Source organism: Bos indicus, chromosome 18 (genome assembly GCF_029378745.1).
Source record: "Bos indicus isolate NIAB-ARS_2022 breed Sahiwal x Tharparkar chromosome 18, NIAB-ARS_B.indTharparkar_mat_pri_1.0, whole genome shotgun sequence".
Taxonomy (NCBI): domain Eukaryota; kingdom Metazoa; phylum Chordata; class Mammalia; order Artiodactyla; family Bovidae; genus Bos; species Bos indicus.
In genome coordinates this window covers 46592252-46601512 of record NC_091777.1, presented here as the reverse complement: position 1 = coordinate 46601512, position 9261 = coordinate 46592252, and the positions used below count along the sequence as shown (strand labels likewise).

General features: G+C 44.4%; 1 pseudogene; it reads right to left on the bottom strand.

Annotated features, from left to right (window-relative positions):
- Positions 1–7936: 7936 nt before the first annotated feature.
- LOC109571696 (free fatty acid receptor 2-like) lies at positions 7937–8902 on the bottom strand (annotated as a pseudogene).
- Between the last annotated feature and the right edge of the window lie 359 nt (positions 8903–9261).

The following is a 9261-nucleotide window of genomic DNA, read 5'->3' as shown; positions in this document are numbered from 1 at the left end:
TCTAGAACCAACAGGCTACATTCTCATTTCCATGAACCAAGATGCTTGACCCCCATCCCCATGCTCTAGATTCACCCTCAGAGTCCCAGCATCTTATTTTCCTTTTACTCCATTGTCAACCTGGACCAAGATTTTCTCCTCTAGGACCAAGATTTTCTTCCAGGCACCATTTCTTCTCAGATCAGATGTACCTCCAATATAAACAATGGAATGAGGGAGAAAGACCTCTCTGCTACTATTTTAAAAATTCTTTTATTTATTTAGTTTTGGCTGTGCTGGGTCTTCTTGACTGCTCTCAAGCTTCTCTCTAGGTGCAGTGAGTGGGGGCTACTCCAGTTGCAGTGTGCAGGCCTCTCACTGCAGTGGCCTCTCTTGTTGCAGAGCACTAGGGTGCTTGGGCTTCAGTAGTCGTGCTCTAGAGCGCAGGCTCAGTACTTATGACCCACGGGCTTAATTGCCCTGAGGCCTGAGGGATCTTCCTGGATTAGGGATTGAACCTGTGTCTCCTGCATTGGCAGGCAGATTCTTTACCACTGAGCCACCAGGGAAGCCCTCAGCTACATTAAAAAAAATTTTTTTTATTGTGGTAAAAGTTGCATAATATAAAGCATACTATTTTAACCATACTTAACTGTATAGTTCAGTGGCACTGAGTACATTCACATTGTTGTACAACTCTCACCATCATTCATCTTCCAAATTTTTCACCTTCCTAAACTGAAATTCTGTCCCGGTTAAACACTAACTCCTCCTTCCCCCTCCCCACCCCATCTCCATGCCACGGATCCTGGCATCTACCAGTGCATTTTCTGACCCTATGAATTTGACTGTTCTAGGTACCTCGTATAAGTGGAATCAAACAGTATTTGTCTGTGCCTAATGAAAAATGGAATACATTTTTAAGGTTAACTTAACATATGTCCTACAAACAGAATGTACCTTCTTTTTTTCTCTTTCCTGCTGTGCAATACAGTAGACCCTCACCAGCCATCTACATTTAACTGTGTTGTTGCTGTTGATCAGTCGTGTCCTACTCTTTGCAACCCCATCGCTGCAGCACTCCAGGTTTCCCTGTCCTTCACCATCTCCTGGAGCTTGCTCAAACTCATGCCCATTGAGTCAGTAACATCATCCAACTATCTCATCCTCTGTTGTCCCCTTCTCCTCCTGCCCTCAATCTTTCCCAGCATCAGGGTCTTTTCAAATGAATCGGCTCCTCGCATCAGGTGGCCAAAGTATTGGAGCTTCAGCTTCAGCATCAGTCTTTCCAATGAATATTCAGGACTGGTTTCCTTTAGGATGGACTGGTTGGATCTCCTTGCAGTCTATGGGACTCTCTCGAGTCTTCTCCAACACCACAGTTCAAAAGCATAAATTCTTCAGTGTTCAGCTTTCTTTATGGTCCAACTCTCACATCCATACATGACTACTGGAAAAACCATAGCTTTGACTGGACAAATCTTTGTTGGCAAAGTAATGTCTCTGCTTTTTAATATGCTGTCAAGGTTAGCCACAGCTTTTCTTCCAAGGAGCAAGCACCTTTTAATCTCACAGCTGCACTCACAATCTGCAGTGATTTTGGAGCCCAAGAAAATAAAGTCTCTCACTGTTCCAACAGTTTCCCGGTCTATTTGCCATGAAGTGATGGGACCAGATGCCATGATCTTTGTTTTTTTGAATGTTGGGTTTTAAGCCGGCTTTTTCACTCTCCTTTTTCACTTTCATCAAGAGGATCTTTAGTTCCTTTTCACTTTCTGCCACCAAGGGGGTGTCATCTGCATATCTGTGTTATTAACTGGGTTATTCTACCTTTTTTGTTTGTTTTTTATTGAAGGATAATTGCTTTACAGAATTTTGTTGTTTTCTGTTAAACCTCAACATGAATCAGCCATAGGTATACATATATCCCCTCCTGTCACACAAGTGTATGTTCCTCGGTTCTTTGTCTCATCACAACAAAGATTTGGAGAGACGGACATTAAAGCCCTCGGTGTGTCACAGCTCTCAGGTCTTGGACAAACCGTGTTATAACTCTTAGGCAAATCCGTGTTACAGCTCTATTTTATTTAGAAGATAAACAGGAGAACCATCCTCAAAGAGTGAGGGCATGCTAACCCAAAGACTCAAAGAGAAGAGAGTGGAGGAGCGCGCAGGGGAGGGAGAGAGAGAGTGAGAGAGGGAGAGAGAGAGAAAGAGCGCAGGCACGCGGGAGAGAAAGTCAGTGAGAAAGTGCTTTGGCTCCTCCTTTTATACGTTTTTTCCTCTGCCTGGGCCTGCCCTATGCAAATTGGGCTTAGCCAGGAGTGCTGTTTGTTCTGCCTTTAGTCTTCACTCTGGTCCTCGGACCTTCCTTTGCCCTTCCTTGTCTTTTAGCAACCGCCATTTTGGACTCCTTTTCCCTATTCTATCTACCTAACACCTCCCTTTTGAAACTCCCTCCCATCTCCCTCCCCATCCCACCGCTCTAGGTTGATACAGAGCCCCTGTTTGAGTTTCCTGAGCCATACAGCAAATTCCTGTTGGCTATCTGTTTTACATATGGTGATGTAAGTTTCCATGTTAGTCTTTCCATACATCTCACCCTCTCCTCCCCTCTCCCCATGTCCATATGTCTATTCTCTATGTTTGTTTCTCCATTGCTGCCCTGTAAATAAATTCTTCAGTACCGTTTTTCTAGATTCTGTATATGCTCTCCTTTAATGTTCCTGACAGTCTGGATTTGGTTAAGAAAGATGAGGCATGGGGGGACAGACCACTTCTTTACCCTAAGGGCCTGGAGAAGTTCTCTGCCCCACCTTGCCCATGCTGTTGCTGTTTAATCATTGAGTTATGTCCAATTCTTTTGCAAATGCATGGACTGTAGCCCTCCAGCCTCCTCTGTCCATGGGATTTCTTAGGCAAAAATACTGGAGTGGGTTACCATTTCCTTCTCCAAGGGATCTTCTTGACCCAGGGATTGAACCCGAGTCTCCTGGTTGGCTGGAGGATTTTTTCTTTTTAAACCACTGAGCCACCTGGGAAGTCCTGCCCTTGTGTATACATGTACAATATATGGACATACCGACATAGTCCATTTACGTGTACCTGCCATGTGTATATCTGGAGCATATGCCAATCCACTGGGTCACTTTGAGGGTCTCAGGCCTCATTTGAGCTCATTTTCCTGTTGGCAAGTAGCACATACCTGGTCTGTTCCCTCCCACTCCCTACTGTGTGTCGACTACAGGGCCAGTGTTGGAAGAAGAGCTGGTGGGAAGGTGGTCGTGGTAGCAGGGGCTTCTGCCAGCCTTTTCTTTGAAAGAGCTGGATTTACGCTATCACTTTGGAGAGAGTTTGGCAGTTTCTGCTGAAGCTGAAAATGCAGATGCCCATGCTCGCAGTATTTCCCTCCCTGGAGGAACGTTCCCACAAGTGCACAAAAAGACATGCACAGGGATGTTCAAAGTAGCATTGCTATGCTGGTGGAAAATCTTCAAGTCCACAAACCATTTTGCTCTTCCCTGGCTCCCTCTTATCACTCTGCGCCCTGCCCCTGTAGTGGAGTTTCCTCCTGGGAGTGATGTTGTAAATGCTAGACCTGGGCTCTTCGGTGGACTTCCGTAATCCAGCAGGTCTCCACCCCAGTGGGGTGGGAACAGAGCCTCTGCCAGTTGAGGTGAGAATCACAGGATAGTATGAAAGTAGGATGGCGTGGATGGCTTGAAAATACATGTTTAATATAATTTTACCTTTGCAAAACAGTATTTGTTTAATGTGACACAAATGACCGTAGTTAGCAACGTATCATCATCAAAACGGCATGTGTTTCAAGGTTGTGGAGTGCTAATTGTGGGCGTGGTATCTTGAGCCCAGTTCAGAGACAGAGCTCTCACAGGAGTTTACATAAACCAAGTGACTGATTTCCTTTCCCGTGGAAGTGCACCTTCCCCACCACTAACCTGAAAACTGGAAAGGCTGAGATATGGTATTGTTGCAGGAAGGTGGACCCCTTCCAGGGCCCGAAACTGGGCTCTTGTCTAACACTCGGAAATGAATTGTCTGAGGAGACCCATGTGCTGACAAAGCGAGAGATTTTACTGGGAAAGGGCACCCGGGTGGAGAGCAGTAGGGTAAGGGAACCCAGGAGAACTGCCCTGCCACGTGGCTCGAAGTCTCAGGTTTTATGGTGATGGGATTAGTTTCCGGGTGGTCTTTGGCCAATCATTCTAATTCAGAGTCTTTCCTGGTGGTGCACGCATAGCTCAGCCAAGATGGATGCTAGTGAGAGGGATTCTGGGAAGTGGACGGACACATGGTGTCTCCTTTGGACCTTTCCTGAACTCTTCTGGTTGATGGTGGCTTATTAGTTCCGTATTCCTTATCAGGATCTCCTGTCATAAAACAACTCATGCAAATGGTTACTATGGTGCCTGGCCAGGGTGGGCAGTTTCAATCAGTGTGCTTCCCCTAACAGTATTGCTAATGGTATCTTCAAACCTTCCTCTCCCCCCTCCCACTTAACACAATGCTCCAGGAATTATTTATCAGCAGGTGCAACAGTCGTTGCATTGAATTAGATTATATGAACTAGATGTTGTTGAGTACTCTGACTGCAAAATTGGGGCTCTAACTGGGGCTCTGTGAAACCCACCAAATAAAGGACACTAAGTGTGTTCATGACTTTTACCCTGATGAGCTTTCTTTAATCTTTGCTGACAAAAAAAAAAAAAAAAATCAAATGTACAGTTTTTTTTCAGGATGACACTGGCAAATAGAATTAGTATTGAGCCTTCCTTTCCTCCAGTTAATACAACTTCTCAAATCAGAAACCCTGTCTATAGTTTAGATCAACATAGTGAAAGCGAAAGTGTTACTCATTCAGTTGTCCGCCTCTTTGTGACCCCATGGACTCTAGCCTGCCACGCTCCTTTGTGGAATTCTCCAGGCAAGAATACTAGAGGGGTTAGTCTCTCCTTACCCTAAGGTACTCCTAACATATTAAAATATCTGAAATAATCAGTACAATAAAGACAGAGCATATAATTTCAAATCAGTAATGTGAGAAATCAATAAGAGAATGATATGAGAAACGAAAGGAAATAAAACAAAAGGAAAAAACCAATTTAATCCCGGAGGAAGGCAAGGGAAGATAAAAAGAAATATTAAAATATGAGGAAAACAGAAAGCACAAAATAAGATGGTAGGTGTTTTTTTTGTGTGAATATGTTCCTGGTGACAATTCATCTGACCAGTACACTTATTATCAGGCCATGCATGATATGCATGTATGTTTCAGTATGTATGTATACTTCAATGAAAGTGTTTAAAAATAAGACGGCAGAAGTAAATCCAAATATGTTGGAAATTAATTATGATACAAATATAAATGAATGAAAGGGTATAGTTAAAAGACAAATACTTTTGAATCATAGGACTGGATTACAGAATATCCAACTACTGTATGTGTTGCTTATAAAAGACACATTTAAAACATCAGGATATTGAGAGTTTGAAAAGAAAAGGATGGGTAAAAATGTACTAGGCAAATACTACTAAGAAAAAGTAGTACTACACCACGCATATTGGTGTGGCTGTATTCATATCAGACAACATAGATTTTAAGGCAAATTAATATTGAAAGACATTCAACATTCTCAGAAGACTGAACTACAGGGAGAAACAGACAAATTCACTGTCATAGAAGGAGCCGGTAACCCACCTTTCCATACAACTGATAGATCAGACAAAAGTAAATAAAGGTTATAAAGATTTGAACATTCCAAATTAACAAGTTTGATCTAAACTGTATAGCGAGAACTCATCAACAATTTCAGAACCTATATTCTTTTCACAAATGGAACATGAGATAGACTATATTCTAGACCAAAAAACAATTTTCAACAAATTTCAAGGAACTGGTACTATTAAAATAGTATTCTCTGATGGCAATGTGATTTACTTAGCAATGAGTAACAATAATAATAATAGGGTCAATTAAAATTTATATGCTTAAAAATTAAGAATCATTTCTAAACCTAGGAGTCAAAGAAAAGAAAATTAGGTGGAAATTAGAGCCTATTTAGAACTCAAAATAATGAAAATTCTGCAAATCAAAATTGTGGCATCTCCCTAAAAGTGCTCTTATGTGCATGCTAAGTTGCTTCATTCGTGTCCGACTCCTTGTTACCCCATGGACTGTAGCCAACCAGGCTCCTCTGTCCATGGATTCTCCAGGCAAGAATACTGGAGTGGGTTGCCATTCCCCTCTCCAGGGAATCTTTCTGACTCAGGGATTGAACCCGCATCTCCTGAGGCTCCTTCATTGAGGGAAATTAATAACCTTATATGGGGCTTCTCAGGTGGCACTAGTGGTAAAGAACCTGCCTGCCAAAGCAGGAGACATGAGAGACATGGGTTTGATCACTGGGTCGGGAAGATCCCCTGGAGGAGGGCATGGCAATCCACTCCAGTATTCTTGGCAGGCTACAGTCCAAGTCCACAGGGTCACAAAGAGTCAGACACAACTGAAGCGATTTAGCACACATGCAAGCAATAGCCTTATATACTTACATTAGTGAAGGACAAAGGCTGAAATAAATGAGTATCCAACCTTAAAAAGTAAGAAAAGGAACAACTGAAAAGACTCAATAAAGTAGAAGGAAGGAAACAGTAAAGATAAAATTAAGACATTAATGAAATAGAATACAGAGATAAATGCCAGAGAAAAGCTGGGTTTTTGGAAAAGACAAATTAACAGACATCTGGCAAGATTGATCAAGGAAAAAAAGCATATAAATACACAGTGTTGGGGACTGAAAATAAGACATAACTACTAAGAAGTATCCTGACCCAAGTTTCTTCACACCACCACTGACTTTTCTCTCAAGGACTTTTTTTCTTGCCCATTATAGACCTGAGCCCTCAACTGCTTTAGTCAGGGCTCACAGGCAGCATCTTATCTTGCTCTGTAGACCTCTGCCTGTGCTGGATGTTCAGACCCAACATGTGGAAATCACCCACTTCTGATTCAGGGCAAAAGGTAGAGCTAAAGAATTCTGTAGTAGATACAGCATACCTTGGCAATATGGCAGTTTTGTTTCTAGACCACTGCAATAAAGCGAGTGTTGCAATCAAGTGAGTCATGAATTTTGGTTTCCAGTGCTATGGGGTCACACAGAGTTGGACGCGACAGAAGCAACTTAGCAGCAGCAGCAGCAGCATGGTGGCTCGGTGGTAAAGAATCCATCTGCCAATGCAGGAGATGCAAGAGATGTGGGCTCAATTCCTAGGTCTGGAAGATCTCCTGGAGTAGGAAAATGGCAACCCACTCCATTATTTCTTGCCTGAAAAATTCCAAGGACAGAGGAGCCTGGCAGACTACAGTTCACAGGGTCGCAAGGAGTTGGACACAACTGAGCATACACACACATGCACACAAAAGCTTATACTGTACTTTAGACTGTAAACTGTACAATAACATTACATCCAAAAAAACCCAACAACCCACTTTTTAAATTTAGAAATACTTTGTTGCTCTTTGCAAAGTATTGCTCTTAGAAATACTTTATTGGCCATATACGGTTGCCACAAACCTTCAAATGGTGGAAACCACAGTATTTTGGAAGTATAATGTAAGGAGGTATGCCTATTACTGAACTCTGCCATCTTACAGACACTGGGTAGGGAAGGCAAGGAATTTCATGGCTCTGATATCCCAGGATAAAAGGGCTTATAGTTTACCACAAGCAGTACTAGCCATGAATGAGGAAATGTCATAAACCACAGGGAACAAAATGAAAACCCTCACCCAGTGGATGAGTTGGATTTAAGAGACCCACTGCTCTTCTTTGCCCCTTAAGCTCGGCACTGGAGAACTTGCCCTGGTTCTGTTTCATTGTTCCCCTTTTTGAGCCCCCTACTCCCCAAAACACAGTAACCCAGGTTGGCAAATCCAGTCTCATATGGCCGCACCTAAGCTCCCATTTCCTCTCTCTGCAGCTGGCTGTCCGGCTCGCCTCCTCCAGTACCCTGCCAGGGAGGCGCCCCCGCTCTGCAGCCTTTTATCAAAGGCTCTGCGCACAGCTGAGGAGGAGAAATACAAAATCAAAGGGTCGATGCACGCATTGAGAGCGGTGAGCATCACGGCGCAGACCCGCCACCTTTCGCTGGTCTTATGGAAGAACCCCACCACGTGAAATACATTGTAGGGCCGGAAACAGACCAGGAAATTGAACAGCGTCGCAACAACCAGCGCCACAGCTCTCGAGTGCTTCCGGGTCACCACTTGCGACTGGGAGAGAAGGATTCACACCAAACGCCAGTAACAGAAGATGGTGACCCCCATGGGGATGAAAAAGAAGAGGAGGCACAGTTCCAGCCGCACCGGAAGCACCAAGCGCAGCTGCTCTTGGGTGAAGTTGTCATAGCAGACAGGGCGGCTGTTGGCCTCCCGCGACGAGTTGGTTGGTAAGTACTGGACAATGATCACAACGCTACAGTGTCCAAAGGACAAGAGCTGGATGGCCACGGCAGCGATCACTCCGTACACGGGCCGGCGGTTCAGCTTGTACTGCACGGGGAAAGCCACGCTGCGGTAGCGCTCCACGCTGATGCCCACCAGCAGCCACGTGCTGCAGTAGATGCCACAGTAGAAGCCGAAACCTGTGAGGGCACAGAGCGTGTTCTCCAGGGGCCAGGCGAAATTATGCGCAGCCTCAACCATCTTGAAGAGCAGCAGCAGCAGCAGCAGCAGGAGGAGGTCGGCCAGCGTCAGGCTGAGCAGGAGGATGTGGATGGGTGCGGGGTGGGGCTGGCGCACGCGCCCCACGAAGGCCCACAGCGCCAGAAGGTTGGCAGGGAGACCGAAGAGGAAAGATAGAAAGTAGACAAGGAGAAGTCCCAGGTTTTGGGGACTTGGGGCCATCCTTCCTGAAGAGACAAAAGATGCTGTCTGAATTCTGAGTTTCCTAGCCCCAAACCAAGGTGAATCAGACTCTGTGTCTCCCCTCTGTGTTTCACTAAGGGATTATTGCCTACCCTGCAGACCGAACACTATTCTTCTTCCTGTGTGTCAGGGAGAAAGAACTTGTCCTTCTTCACAACAAAATTGTGCTTTTTTGCTTCACAACAAAATTACTTCTTTAGAATCTACACAACAGAATTACCCAAGAAAATTACTTCTTTAGAATCTTCCTCTTCTCCATTTCCGCCCTGCAAATTGAGAGAGAGAGAAAGAGTCTTAAGAATTTTGATGTCTCAGAATCTCCCACAGGAAAAGTTCTG